Source organism: Panthera uncia, chromosome B1 (assembly GCF_023721935.1).
Source record: "Panthera uncia isolate 11264 chromosome B1, Puncia_PCG_1.0, whole genome shotgun sequence".
Classification (NCBI taxonomy): domain Eukaryota; kingdom Metazoa; phylum Chordata; class Mammalia; order Carnivora; family Felidae; genus Panthera; species Panthera uncia.
In genome coordinates this window covers 114,717,232-114,730,552 of record NC_064811.1, presented here as the reverse complement: position 1 = coordinate 114,730,552, position 13,321 = coordinate 114,717,232, and the positions used below count along the sequence as shown (strand labels likewise).

Below are 13,321 nucleotides of genomic sequence, written 5' to 3'. Positions count from 1 at the left end.
ATCCATGTTAATAAACCACTAGGGAGTGCAGCATAACATAGGGGATGATGATGAAGATGTTGATGGTGACGCAGTCATGGTGATCACGATAGTACTGGTGATCCTGAAATGAAGTGACATTTTCACTCTAGCCTTGGATTTGCCTTCACACCTAAGCCAGATCCCTCCAGTACTTTGCTTCAGACTTTGGTAAGTGAATAAAACTGGCTGGGGTTCCAAAAAGGCTCTGTGGATTTATGCTGGAAAAATGAGTAGGGTGCATCCGGGAGAAAAAGAGGATTGGGAAGTATAGACAGAAGAAACAACAACACGAGGAAAGCCGTGGTCTTCTGAAAGGGCCTGATGGGTTCTAGAGTCAGAAGTGGGAAGAGCTGCTACTGTTCTGACCTGGTCATTAACTGGCGGGGCGGGGGCGGGGGGGGGGGGAGGTGACACTGGCCTCATCATTTCACTTTTCTCAGCTTCAGTTTAGTCACTTTATAAAATGAGGAGTACCCTGGACAAGATCCATGTTTTTTTGTTTTGTTTTGTTTTGTTTTTTAATATAATTTTTTGTCAAATTGGTTTCCATACAACACCCAGTGCTCATCCCAACAATGCCCTCCGCCCTGCCCATCACCCACTTTCCCCTCTCCCCTACCCACCATCTACCCTCAGTTTGTTCTCAGTCCTTAAGAGCCTCTTATGGTTTGCCTCCCTCCCTCTCTGTAACTTTTTTTTCCCTTCCCCCTCCCCCATGGTCTTCGGTTAAGTTTCTCAAGATCCACATATGAGTGAAAAACGTATGGTACCTGTCTTTCTCTGCCTGGCTTATTTCACTTACCATAATACCCTCAGGTTCCATGGTTTTTAATTTTTCCCTTAGCGATAGTATTTTATTTTTCCAAGAGGACCCTGCTTAAAACAAAACAAAACAAAACACAAAGGAGGAGAAGGGTGGGAGTGGCTCTGAGTGAAGCAGGTGTGGGCAACTCCCTGCTCTCTCTTCTTAGCACCTTGACAGTAGCTTTGGAAGGAAGCGTCCTCACCCATTTGTAAATGACTGACTCAGATCGTCTTATGGCCCCTTCAAGTGCTACCTTTTTAATTGTCCGTGGTTGCAGTATTCTGAAAACACTAATAAGATGAATAGTCTAAAGGTGGAGTTAATATAAGAGAACTTTCTCAGGGCACCTGGGTGGCTCAGTCACCTTGAGCATTGGCCTCTTGATTTCGGATCAGGTCATGATCATGGCTCAGGTCATGATCTCAAGGTTTTTTAGATGGAGCCCCAAGCCCAGCTCTGTGCTGACAGCACAGAGCCTACTTGGGATTTTTTCGCACACTCTTTCTCTCTCTCTCTCTCTCTCTCTCCTCCTCTGCCCCACCCCGCTCATGTTCTCTCTTTCAAAATAAACTTAGAAAAAAAAAAAAGGCAAGAGAGCTTTCTCAATGCTCCCCTTGATCATTTTAGTAGTTTTCCAACTTTTCATTGTAATAAAGCTATTCACCTGGATGTTCTGGTGGTTTCGGCTACCCCAATAACTTTACTGAAATATCTACATACCAATTTCAAAATCTCATAACTGAAAAATAGATGGATTGGCAATTATTTATTATATAGACTGCAAAGGCAAAGACAATGTGAGTCATTTAAAACAATCTCATCTTAATATCAAATTATATTTACTGGCACTGTATTTTTCTCCTTCATTATGTTATTCTCCTATTATTCTCTTATATCTGCAAGATGATCAATTATTTTTTTTTAAATTTTTTTAACGTTTATTTATTTTTGAGACAGAGAGAGACAGAGCATGAACAGGGGAGCGGCAGAGAGAGGGAGACACAGAATCTGAAACAGGCTCCAGGCTCTGAGCTGTTAGCACAGAGCCCGACGCGGGGCTTGAACTCACAGACCATGAGATCATGACCTGAGCCGAAGTCAGCCGCTCAACCGACTGAGCCACCCAGGCGCCCCAGATGATCAATTATTTAAAAAAATTGTTTTTACTGTTTATTTTTGAGACAGAGGGAGACAGAGCACGAGTGGGGGAGGGGCAGAGAGAGAGAGAGGGAGACACAGAATCCGAAGCAGGCTCCAGGCTCTGAGCTGTCAGCACAGAGCCCCATGTGGGGCTTGAGCCCAAGAACAGTGAGATCATGACCTGAGCCAAAGTCAGACGCTTAACCAACTGAGCCACCCAGACACCCCAATGATCAATTTAGAACAGAGAAGTAATGTATCAAAAGTTAATTTTCCTCACAGTGTGGCTATATTTCTATTTTTCTAAATGTTTATTTATTTATTTATTTATTTTTAAAAGAGGAAGAGGGACAGGGAGAATGCAAGTGGGGTGGGGGGTGGGAAGAGAGAGAGAGGGAGAGAGAGAATTTTATGCAGGCTCTGCACTGTCAGACTTGAACCCACAAACCATGAGATCATGACCTGAGCCAATACTACGAATCAGACACTTAACTGACAGAGTCACCCAGGCACCTAGATTTCTATCTATAATTGATTAGGGCACACATGTGAAAGTTCATGAAATTAAAAGCTTAAATGTCATGCCTGGGGCTAAACTTGTAGGCTATATTTGAAGCAGTCCAAATCAGTTTATTATAAAGAAATGCTATCACACAAATAGTTAATGAATCCATATATCTATCCCTTATATGATGTGTAATTCAAAGTTAGTAAGCCAGCTTCTTGCTTACCAGAAAGATGGATTGATTCTACTACCTAACTGAAATTAATCAACATTCTCAGTGCATTTGCCAAAATGGATCGTTTAGGAGAAAAACTCATGGTGCTCAGTGCTCGCTTTATTCAATAAAATTGACTGGAAAGGGTTAAGAGCTGGTGAGTGAGGACTGCGGTGGCTTTGGCTGCCCTCTGATAGCTTGGGCAGATGTGCATCAAGCCTCACGCTTTACTTCATGCAGGGGAATAAAGGATGTCCCCTCATGTATACGCCCATGATTGGCGCCTGCTGCTGGAATAAATATTGGAATATTGTGCAGTCCTTGTAGTTCCTAGTAAATGATCTGCCCGATTGGCATGTGCTCCAGAAAGTAGCGAGACTGGATAGGAGACAGAAGGGAAAGCAAGAATGGTATCAACAGCCTCCATGGGGGATTTATTTTAAAGCCTGCCATCTTGTCAACATTGTTTCAATATGACAGCTGAGGCTTTTGCCAAGTATTGAACATCTGACCCATTTGGCTCATCACTTTAAGCTGTGCAGTGTTCTAAATGGAAGGGCTGACCCTCTGAGAAAACCATACTCTGAATCTGCGTTTGGTTCATCACCAAGTTCAAGATGATTATCTGAAGTTTGTTGAAACCTCAAGGGAGAATAAAATTGAACCGAAATCTCACCAGAGCAAATTTCTCCAGTGATTTTTTGGCCTTTCAGCTTTGGCTTAGAAATGCCATGGAAGCAACCTTTGTCCTCTGGCCATTTGGGATTGGACAGTAGATTACAGATACATCATGTGCCAATCTGGTGATATTCCAGTAGCGAAAGGAATTTATTCAATCATTTTTGAAACGCGAAATAGGACGTGGAGTTTCGTGTCAGGTTTAAGCATTGTTTAAATTGTGTTTCTTCAGCCGACAGACACTTTCATATACAGCAGTTTATATATTTTAGCTCCCAGAGACTGAGATTTTTTTCCTACTAAAACTTCAACAGCAAGGATAAGTCAAATATAACTCTCAGAAATAGTTAATAAAAACGTAAACTTTGGAGTTAGACCTGGGTTTAAATTTTGGCTCTACCATTTCTTAGACAGGAAACCTAGGGCAAGTTACTAACTTCTCTGAACTTTGATCTCCTTATCTTTAAAACAAGGCCCGGCATGGTCCCTTTACAAGGCCTGAAATGAGGATTATACAACCTCTAAGAATAGTGCCTGGACCACAGCAAATTCTTTAGAAACGGTTAATTATTTTTATGTCAATAGAGCGCACAGTAGACATGTAATACATGCAATTAACCTACAAACTTTTTATTTTTTTTAAAATTTTTTTTTTCAACGTTTTTTATTTATTTTTGGGACAGAGAGAGACAGAGCATGAATGGGGGAGGGGCAGAGAGAGAGGGAGACACAGAATCGGAAACAGGCTCCAGGCTCCGAGCCATCAGCCCAGAGCCTGACGCGGGGCTCGAACTCACGGACCGCGAGATCGTGACCTGGCTGAAGTCGGACGCTTAACCGACTGCGCCACCCAGGCGCCCCTAACCTACAAACTTTTTAAAGTCCCATTTGTCACCATCCTTTCCAAGGCAAGGGATTTTGTTGAAAACAATAGTGGCAGGAATGCAATGATGATTTTGGAGAGGGATTATGATACTAAATATTGCCCTTTTATTTTAGAACGTTTTGTAAGGCAGGGATTACATCCTTACATTTCACTGCGTATTGTTGGTATTTGCTATTTTTCCCTTTAAAAATCTGCCATGCACACTGGACTCCATCGGCCAATATTGTAACTATTTTTAAGAAACAATAATTCTTCTCATAATGATAAGAGCTGACAGGCTTTGTTTAGATTGGAGATGGTAATTTAAGAGCTTTTGATCCTCAGACTCCTGTCCTCCTAAATGGAGGAACATGACCATTCTTAGGATTGTAAACAACTATGCCGGGAATGATAATAGTCCCAACTGGCGGCAGAATTTGCACAAGTATTGAACTGGTTTAAAGTGGCAATTGAAGACCAGAATACATCCCCAAGATTGTAACATTTAGGCGGGACGGTGTAGGCCACTTTTCTTCCTAAATGTTTATCTGGTGATACAGAGTAGCCCCATGTAACCAGATCAATAGTCAAGGAGGAGTGGATTAGTGGGTTGACTCACGGGCGGTCAGGTCGTCTAATTCAGCAAACTAGAATGAAAACAATTTAGGAACAATGAATCTGTATTTAAATAAGTAGTTCTAAGAGTTCTATTTTTTACTTCTTCAATATAATTGTATGGCTCTGTCAATAAAATGAGGAGGCAGTAACTAGTCTGAGTAAAGAATATTTATTTTGATATATTGAAAAAGGAGGCGGAATTCAAGCTCTTCCATGGCTTGATATGGGATATGGGAAGTGACAGTGCCCGATTTTCTGTATGACTGGTATTATGTACAGAGTTGATTCCAAAAATGGTGTTTTAAAAATACTTAGAACAAAGTTATTATTGGAGTAATAACTTTTGTGTAGGTTACTTTGAAGAAAAATACCCATTTAAGCGATAGGTAGTTAAGACAAAAAATTTTAAGTTTATTTATTTATTTTAAGAGAGACAGAGACAGTGTGAGTGGGGGGGTGGGGTGGGGGCAGAGAGAGGGAGACACAGAATCTAAAGCAGGCTCCAGTCTCTACGCTGTCAGCACAGCCTGATGCGGGCTTGAACTCACGAAACTGCGAGATCATGACCTGAGCCGAAATCAGGAGTTGGACGCCTAACCAACTGAGCCACCCAGGTGCCCCATATGGTAGGTAGTTTTAATGCCTACACAATTTTGTTTCTTTATTATGTCGCCTTTATTTATACATCTAGCCTTTCTCTTGAATACTATTCTTGTGCTGCCCATTTTCACTATGTCACTTTATTAGAATATGGAATATTCTGAAAATAGATAATTAAAAACTCATTTAAATTCCATATTAAAAGAAAGCCACTTGCTACTAGTAGCCAGTCATTATGTGGTCCTAGTCCCTCTTAAACATCAGTCAACTTTCATGGGAAAAGAGCACAATGGATGCCTTGATTGTTTTTAGTTTTCTAAAAATAAGCACTTAATTTCCATCAAAGGAAAATGAACATTTTCCCTTCTAAAGTTGACTAGTTAAGTGTACGAGTAATCAAAGCAGCTGACTATGGAGCAAAAATGCAGTTGCTTATGATTTGGTTCATTTACTAAATGCACAAATTTATTTTCTAAACTGCATCACAGGGAATAATATTGAGACTGATCGTAATAAACAGGTCTGTAAGAAGGATGGCCATCAACTGTTTGAAACATGACAGTATATGTGTTTATCAAAGACTCAGAAAAAAGGCTGGAATCTTTCAGGTCCTGTGTACATTTCCCTAGATTTTACTTCAGCCTTTCATATTATATTCTCAATTTTATTCATGTGGGTGTTCTTAGGAATTATGGAAGATGCGGAGTTACCACTTCTTGCTGGCTGTTACATGGTAGGAGATCCTTAGTATATCCTCTGGGTTCAGCCCATGCCTGGAAACATATTGTATGCATTAATCTATTTCCTCCTCTAACCTTTGTCAATACTTCTATCTCCCCAAATACTTGAGGACTATAAAATGACCAGAGTGTTTTGTCAAATGTCTAATCATTCCAATGGCTCCTGGATTATCTAAATTGCTCCAAAGAGAGATTACTATATTCAATAGGAAAATTATGTCATTGTTCTTATTCACCACATATAGACTAATAATGCCCTTGTTCCTTTTAACAACAGCATTACCTTGTTGGTAATTATTTCTTGTAATCTCACCGAAAGGCATTTAAAGAAAACTAATTGTACTCTACCTAGTCTCTTCATAACTGTGTTCTATTAGTTTCTCGTTACATCTTCATTCAATCAGTGCCATTTTGAATACCGCTCCAGACTACGAAGAACAGCTGGCTACTTGGAAGATTAGGAAAAAAAAAAAAAAAAAAAGGATGACCCAGATTTAATGTTAAGTAAAACTTCTGAATGTCTTGTTTTTTCTGCTCCTTATTAATGTGTATGGCCCCGTCTTCAAGGGGCTTTATCTTATCTCTCATTGAATGATGGCGTTGACCAAGAATGTCCTAATTCAAATTCCACTCAAGTGAATCTTTCAAAAAATGTAATAGATTTTATTTTGTGCAATCAGCTGCTGTGCTTTCTAAAGTACTCTCACGGAGCAATGGACGCAAGCAACACAGGTCTTGTCTTCCATGAATTATTATGAAATAAAATGAAATGGTCACAAATTGCGCAACACCACTGGCCTGCGTTTCCTTTATACAAAATTACTTCTCCCAAATACACCCTGTTAATAGTAGGAGCGTGTTTCCTACTTATTTTTCTACCTTTATGTTCTAGTAATTCTTTCTTTCATTTACTCATTCATTAGTAATATTTTCTAGGGAGTCATACTTTCAGGGTGTGCTGTATTATTTTCTTTAACCAACGATCTTGGTATTCCTGTCTCCTCTTGATGCTCCCTCCTTGCAAAAGTTCTATTTCTCAGTTTCAAACAAAGATGAAGAGATAGTGGCCTCCCTGGGCTTTTCAGAATCTCTTTATAGACTGTTACATTGCTCAAAGGATTCTCTCCCCAATCGCTAGTCCTCAGAAATCATGAGCCCATTTTTTTTCTTATTCGTACTTTTAACTGGTAGGTGTTGCTTGGAAAGTTAAATTTCCTAGTCTAAAACTTTCAAGTGACAAGCCTAATAGAAATTTCAAAGTCACTATTTCCTAGAAAACATACCACCATATAAAAGGGGAATATAATTAGTTTATTTAAAAAAAATGCAGGCAAATTTGGTCATGGATATTGAGACAAGGAAATAAAGGAAACGTGACAAGTCAAGGTAAAAGAATGTTTTCCAATTAAAAAAAAAAGCGATTTATATTCTAGGTCTATGAAAATCCCTTTCAAAATAGTGCAGAGGCCAGAAAATATACAATTATTTCTCTACCCAAAGAATGGTGGATGATTGGAATAACTGAGTAATCAGTCCAAAAAAGCAAACACACCCGCATCTGTGCTTTGTTCCCATAAGCCATTTCACTTTGCTACAGCCTAAGGGCTATTAACCTGGAGTCTGAAGTTTTGCAGTACCCTGAATCCTGTTTTCCGTGAACAGCTGACATTTGCATATACTGAACAAAATGACGTTTCAACAACAGAACATATGATCTTGAGATCTTCTCGTGAGGGGTCGATAATGAACAGAATTAACGCCAGTGTTGGATGTCATCGAGCAATTTTCGCAAAAGGCGGGGCGCATTCTAAACTCCACGAGTTACATTGTAATCAAGCCACTCTTGTAATGAATGCAGGCCCTTAATTTATTGAAACTAATTTTGAAATCATGGTGCCACACATACCATCCGCTGTAGAAATAATTTATAAACATTAATTGCAGGAAAGAGAGGAGCCGTTTGCTTCAAAGAGCCCATCAGCAAGCTGTCCTTCCTGTTTTATCAGTAAGCAAAGCTGAGAGCAAATAACAGATGGAACTGTCCCTTGGTGGTGGCACAGAGCACTCATGAAATATAGCACAATCTTCCTTCAGTGTGTTATGTTTTTAACAGCGGAAGATCAGAAGCAGGCGAGGTGTGGGCTAGGATGAATGACTGCTTCTGATGAAACATCCTTTTCTTCTAGGAAGATTCCGGTAGCAGATTGGGCTTTGGCGGGTGATCTCGGTGGCTTGATACAGTGTCATTACAGAATGCATCTGGAAGATTCTGCGGAAAGAGACAAGCCTCGGAAGACCAAGGTGAAGCTGAGGCCTGATCTGTACTCTTAATGGGTGGTGAAATTCCAGTTCCTTTAAATAGCCATCAAAGACGCCGCAGAGCCTAAGCTAAAGCTGCCCCAGACACTGAAACCTGGGACTCATTTACCATCTGCCACAATCATTCCATCCTCTTGCAATATTTTATTCCACTTACTAAAACTACAAGAAGGTATTCGTGCATTTTATGTGTGTGGGTGTGTGGCTAAAATCTCCTTTTGCATCTGTTGTTTGCATAATCACATCGAAGGCTGTTACCAGGGCTGGGGAAGCTGGATTTAGTATATACTTTCTTTTTTTTCCCCCTAATGGAAAAATCTATCAGCCCAACTTTAGTGACTATTTTGAAACAGCTTTTTAGGTGGCGAGATAGGAAGTGGTCCTCGATTCCACTAGTACATCATTTATTCATGCATAGTTCACTATCACTCTTCATCAAAGCTTTTCTAAATGTTTTCCACTCACCCCGGGTACCTAACTCTGACTCATTCCTTCAACATTGAACACTGTTCTTATCTTCTGTTGGAGTAAAAAAGATCAAGACTATTTGAGAGAACTCTTTTTATAAACGACTGCAACCTGCCTTCCTTCAACTCACAGCATCCCTTCCCTCATTAATTCTTTCCTTTTCTCCGATGTTAGGTAGAAAATTACCCTCCTCCTCATGAAGTTAGCCCAGACACGTGTGTTCTTAATTTTGCCTGATTCCGTTCATTTTCCATTAATGCCTTAATTACTGAAATATTCAGCTTTTTTCTCTTAAATACATCCTCTGATTGGCTTGCATTTATCCTTTAGAAAGAAACAGAAATAAAGCATTACTTTCAACACTGTGTTGCCCTTCAAGCTACTCTTGCTTTCACTCCCACAAAACTTCTGAAAAGATTGGTCTACAGTTCCTGTCATCAATTTCCTTCATTTATTCTACTCCTGTCTTCATTACAATTCCATTTTCTTCTCCCCCATTCTTTGAAACTGTTCTATAAGAGTGCACAATTCCTATCTACCGAGGACAATTGTCATAGTTTTATACTATTCTGCATCTGAGTGCTCTTTCTGTTTGGTGTAAATCCTCGGGTTTCTACTTCTTAGCGGGAAGCAGGGCTTCATGTTCAAGGTTAAAGAGATCAGATGTACCCCCAGGAAGCTAGGACATAGCACCTAGTACTGGTTTGGCAGTCAGATGGTTCCCACCTGGGGACAGAGGAGAATTTATTCGCAGAGGGGCAGCAGCAGAGCCTGGAACAGAGGTGATGGTGCTAGTTATAGAGCCTCTGGTGTCCTAAATTAGACTTTCTCTCTTCAGTGTTTCCCATTGATTATCTCTCTTGGTTCCTTTCTGCTTTCTGAGCCTAATTTTCCAAGTTTCCCATAATTCTGAAAGCTGCCTAATACTTTTACCATAAATTCCTTTCATCCCTTACTTTTAACATATTTGGTTTATGTTCTTTTGAGTTAAAGACCTCACCAATACAGAGAAAGGTACTTGGGAATGGGTTTAATGTAATGGAACCTTAGGGAAAGTGGGGTTAGGAGTGAGGATGTGGCTGGTTTTCAGACTGGGGCTGAAAGCAATGAAATTCCATTCATCTTCGGCCACGTTGGCAGCCCATTGCATGCAGTGGTGAAAGAGCTAATTAAACACAGCCTACGGGTCTCTGGAATGAAAGACTCCCTTGGAATCAAATGCCTATTCAAGGTAAGGCTTTGGGAGAACCAAGTTGCCACTATCATTAAACAGATAAAATAAAAGACTATAGGGTTGCTGAGAATGTTTTGAGAGCATTGAATAGATGACAAAGGCACATGGTAAGTTTCTCTCCTTAAATTCTTGATTATGGCAAAGACTGAATCTCAGAAACTCTGATAATGCTAAAAGAGTCTCTTCATTCTCTCAGCATCTTTCAACATCCATGTACTTGAAAATGAAACTCAGGGTTTGATATGGTTGCCAAATTATGATAAAATTACCTTTGGTCTTGCTGTCTTCTTGTGTGAAAGTGAGAGCACTGATCAGAAAAATGTCGAACCCTAAAGCATCAGAATCAGACCATGTGAGCTGATTCCAAAGGCTTGCAGTTCCTTGAACTCCTCACCTCCTCTACCCCCACCCTCATCCCATCCCCCTCTGTGGTGGTGTTCTGGACCTGGCTTTTTATGGCTCATGAGGGCGGAGCATTTATCTCTTCCCACTCTGTGTTCAGTGGGACACAGTATTATGCCTACCACTTGAAGTAAGCCACAGAGTATTTTAAATGCTGCAAATCAGGATTCCCCTCCCCCTCTTGCTGGAGAGTGGGTTGTTAAACATTTACCAGCACATCCCTGTTCTTGGGATTTCAGAAGTACTTCCTGCATTATTTGATAGGTGTATCTCTTCTTGCTTGGAGATTGTATTCCTCTTTTCTTAGGGGCTAACTTTGCAAGAGAGAGAGCCAATTCACCCCTTGGAACTGTAGAGGAGAACTTTTTCCTTCTTCCCTTCTAAGTTCTTTGGTTGGTCTCATAGTTAAATTGACATAAGACAGAGTGACAGAAGAAACACACAATTTCATTTGTATGGGAGCCCATAAAAATATAAGACTCAAAGACATGACCAAAGCAGTCAGCTCTCATACCTTTTAGACAAGAAAGCAGTAAACTTGTGAAGAGTTGACCAAAAAAAAAAAAAAAAAAAAAAAAAAAAAAAAAAAAAAAAAAAGGGATTTGGGCTTGGGGTAACTAATTGGTGAAAAAGTAACAAGGTTTGTGTATACAGCCTCACAGCCCCGAATTTCCTATCCCTGGCTATAAAGATGCCTACTATCTTCCTTCTTAAAGAGGATACTTTCATGTGAAAGATTCAGGGGAACAAATGAGGGTCAGAGTGTTCTTTTTGTACTGTCTGGGTCTCAAGTAAGTTAAATTCAAAATAATCAGTATCCAAAGTGGCATATTTTGGGGTGGTATATTCTGCTCCTCTTCAGAATCTACAAACCTCCCATTATCTCCAAACTTCTAACTACTGGTCAGAGGCTGACATGTCCCAGAGGAGTCAATTGCGCTGTGAAACCTGGATGAGGTTTTCTCCTTTCATTTTTATGATGATAAAACTTGGGACTATACATAAGAATGATAATGACTAATAACAGTGACTGGCCTTGGATAGGTAAAGCATAATTTTTCAAAGTGATGACTGTATCATTCTGAGCTAGCTTGAGTGGGCCTGTTTCTTGGCTCATTTGTTTGACTATAATCTCAATTCAGTGGAGACTGAAGATAGTGAACTTGAGATTCTAGAAATTCTTTAACTAACACAGAGAAGGGTAGTAAGTACTCTGGGGTGAAATTACCATATATAAGTAATCTTTACCCTAATTTGTCCCCCAAGAAGTCTAGATCATTACCAAGGTCTTAAGAAATGTATTGGCGAGGGGACTGGCAGCAGTTTTGAGGAGTTTGTTTGTACTGTTCTTCTAGGCTGAGGATATCAGTGGCAGATGCTTCAGTTGAAATGGTTTCCCTGATTGATAGGAGAAAAAAACTGGTGTAGGGCAGTGGAGGTCAAGTGCAGCATTCAAAAGTAAAAGACAAAATTGTTGTGGTGGCCATAGTAGGCAGCAGGTCAAGTTCAGCAGTCAGAATGTTCTGAATTACAGGAAACTTTGGTAGTGGTTGGCTGATCAGGGGTCCCTTAACTGAAATATGTAATAGCACATTAGTCCTTCTTGATTTGTGTTATGAAAACACTCCACGACTGGAAAGCATAGGTCTGACACAGGCCCCCATTGCAGGGAGTTGCTCACTCTAGCCCAATTATCATATTTGAGTTAGCTCCATAAGCAAGAATTACTTAATGATGGATTCAGCAATATCGCTTGATGTGCAATTAATCTCCTTCTTAGCCTTCACCGAAGGCTATTTGTTGGCCATTTACTATGTGGTACAGATAAATAGCTCTTAATCTGATCAACTCAGTTCTATGCTCTTGGTTCACTCAGAATGGCTGGGAAATTTTGTCCTTTTGAAGAAAGAATTCCAAAGACTATTGCTCTTGATACCAATGATTTAGCAACCATCAAGAATAACAGTATTACATTGTGAGGGTAATGTGCTTTGAGGAGTCAACATTCACGTAAACATTATTAGGTAGCAAGTGTTATTGTCTTGACTTTGTGACAAAAATAGACTTCATTTCAGGTCATGCTGATACAAAACCATCCTAGAATCTGGCTGCACACACATTTCATGCCAGGTATTATCTATATGTGAAAAGAATACAAACAAGGCATAAAATTCTGTATAGTAAAAATACATATAGCCAACATGCCCTGGGAAAGGGAGATAACTGGAGCTTTGGAGTATTGTTAAACACTGATTCTGAGCTACCTAATTCATGGAGACTGAGAATATCACTGTGGTCTACTGATCAGAATGACAAATTGTACTTTAGGTTATACATTGAGTTTCGATCCGAGTCTCGCTCTAGGTGTTCCAGTCTTGGGGTTATTTTTCTGAGTATATAAGTGGAATAAGTCTCATAAGCAATTGGCAGAGTCCCCCACTGGGTCCCTGTACCATGAATAGAGCTAGCAAGATTGAAATTGCCAAGCTTCTGGACTTGACCTTACCTACTCAAGTACTAAAATTCAAAGTAATATTGAATCCATAGGTGAATCACAGAAGTTAAAAGACATCATCAAAGCATGAATGATGTCCGGGTGAGGATTCTTTTCATGTCTCCATTTAGGCCTATGTAAAAGACATAGAGGTACATTGAGTGGTTATAAATTGTACCCAGTTATCCATTTAATAAACATTTATTCAGTACCAACCA

The 13,321-nt window shown here is 39.9% G+C and overlaps 1 protein-coding gene across 1 annotated transcript in view; it reads left to right on the top strand.

Annotated features, from left to right (window-relative positions):
- SLC7A11 (solute carrier family 7 member 11) overlaps positions 1 to 13,315 on the top strand; it is a 131,687-nt gene extending 118,372 nt beyond the window's left edge. Inside the window, exon 13 of the transcript XR_007457911.1 lies at positions 8,373 to 13,315. The gene's annotated coding sequence lies outside the window, so the exon portion shown is untranslated. The remainder of the gene's footprint in view (positions 1 to 8,372) is intronic.
- Positions 13,316 to 13,321: the final 6 nt, after the last annotated feature.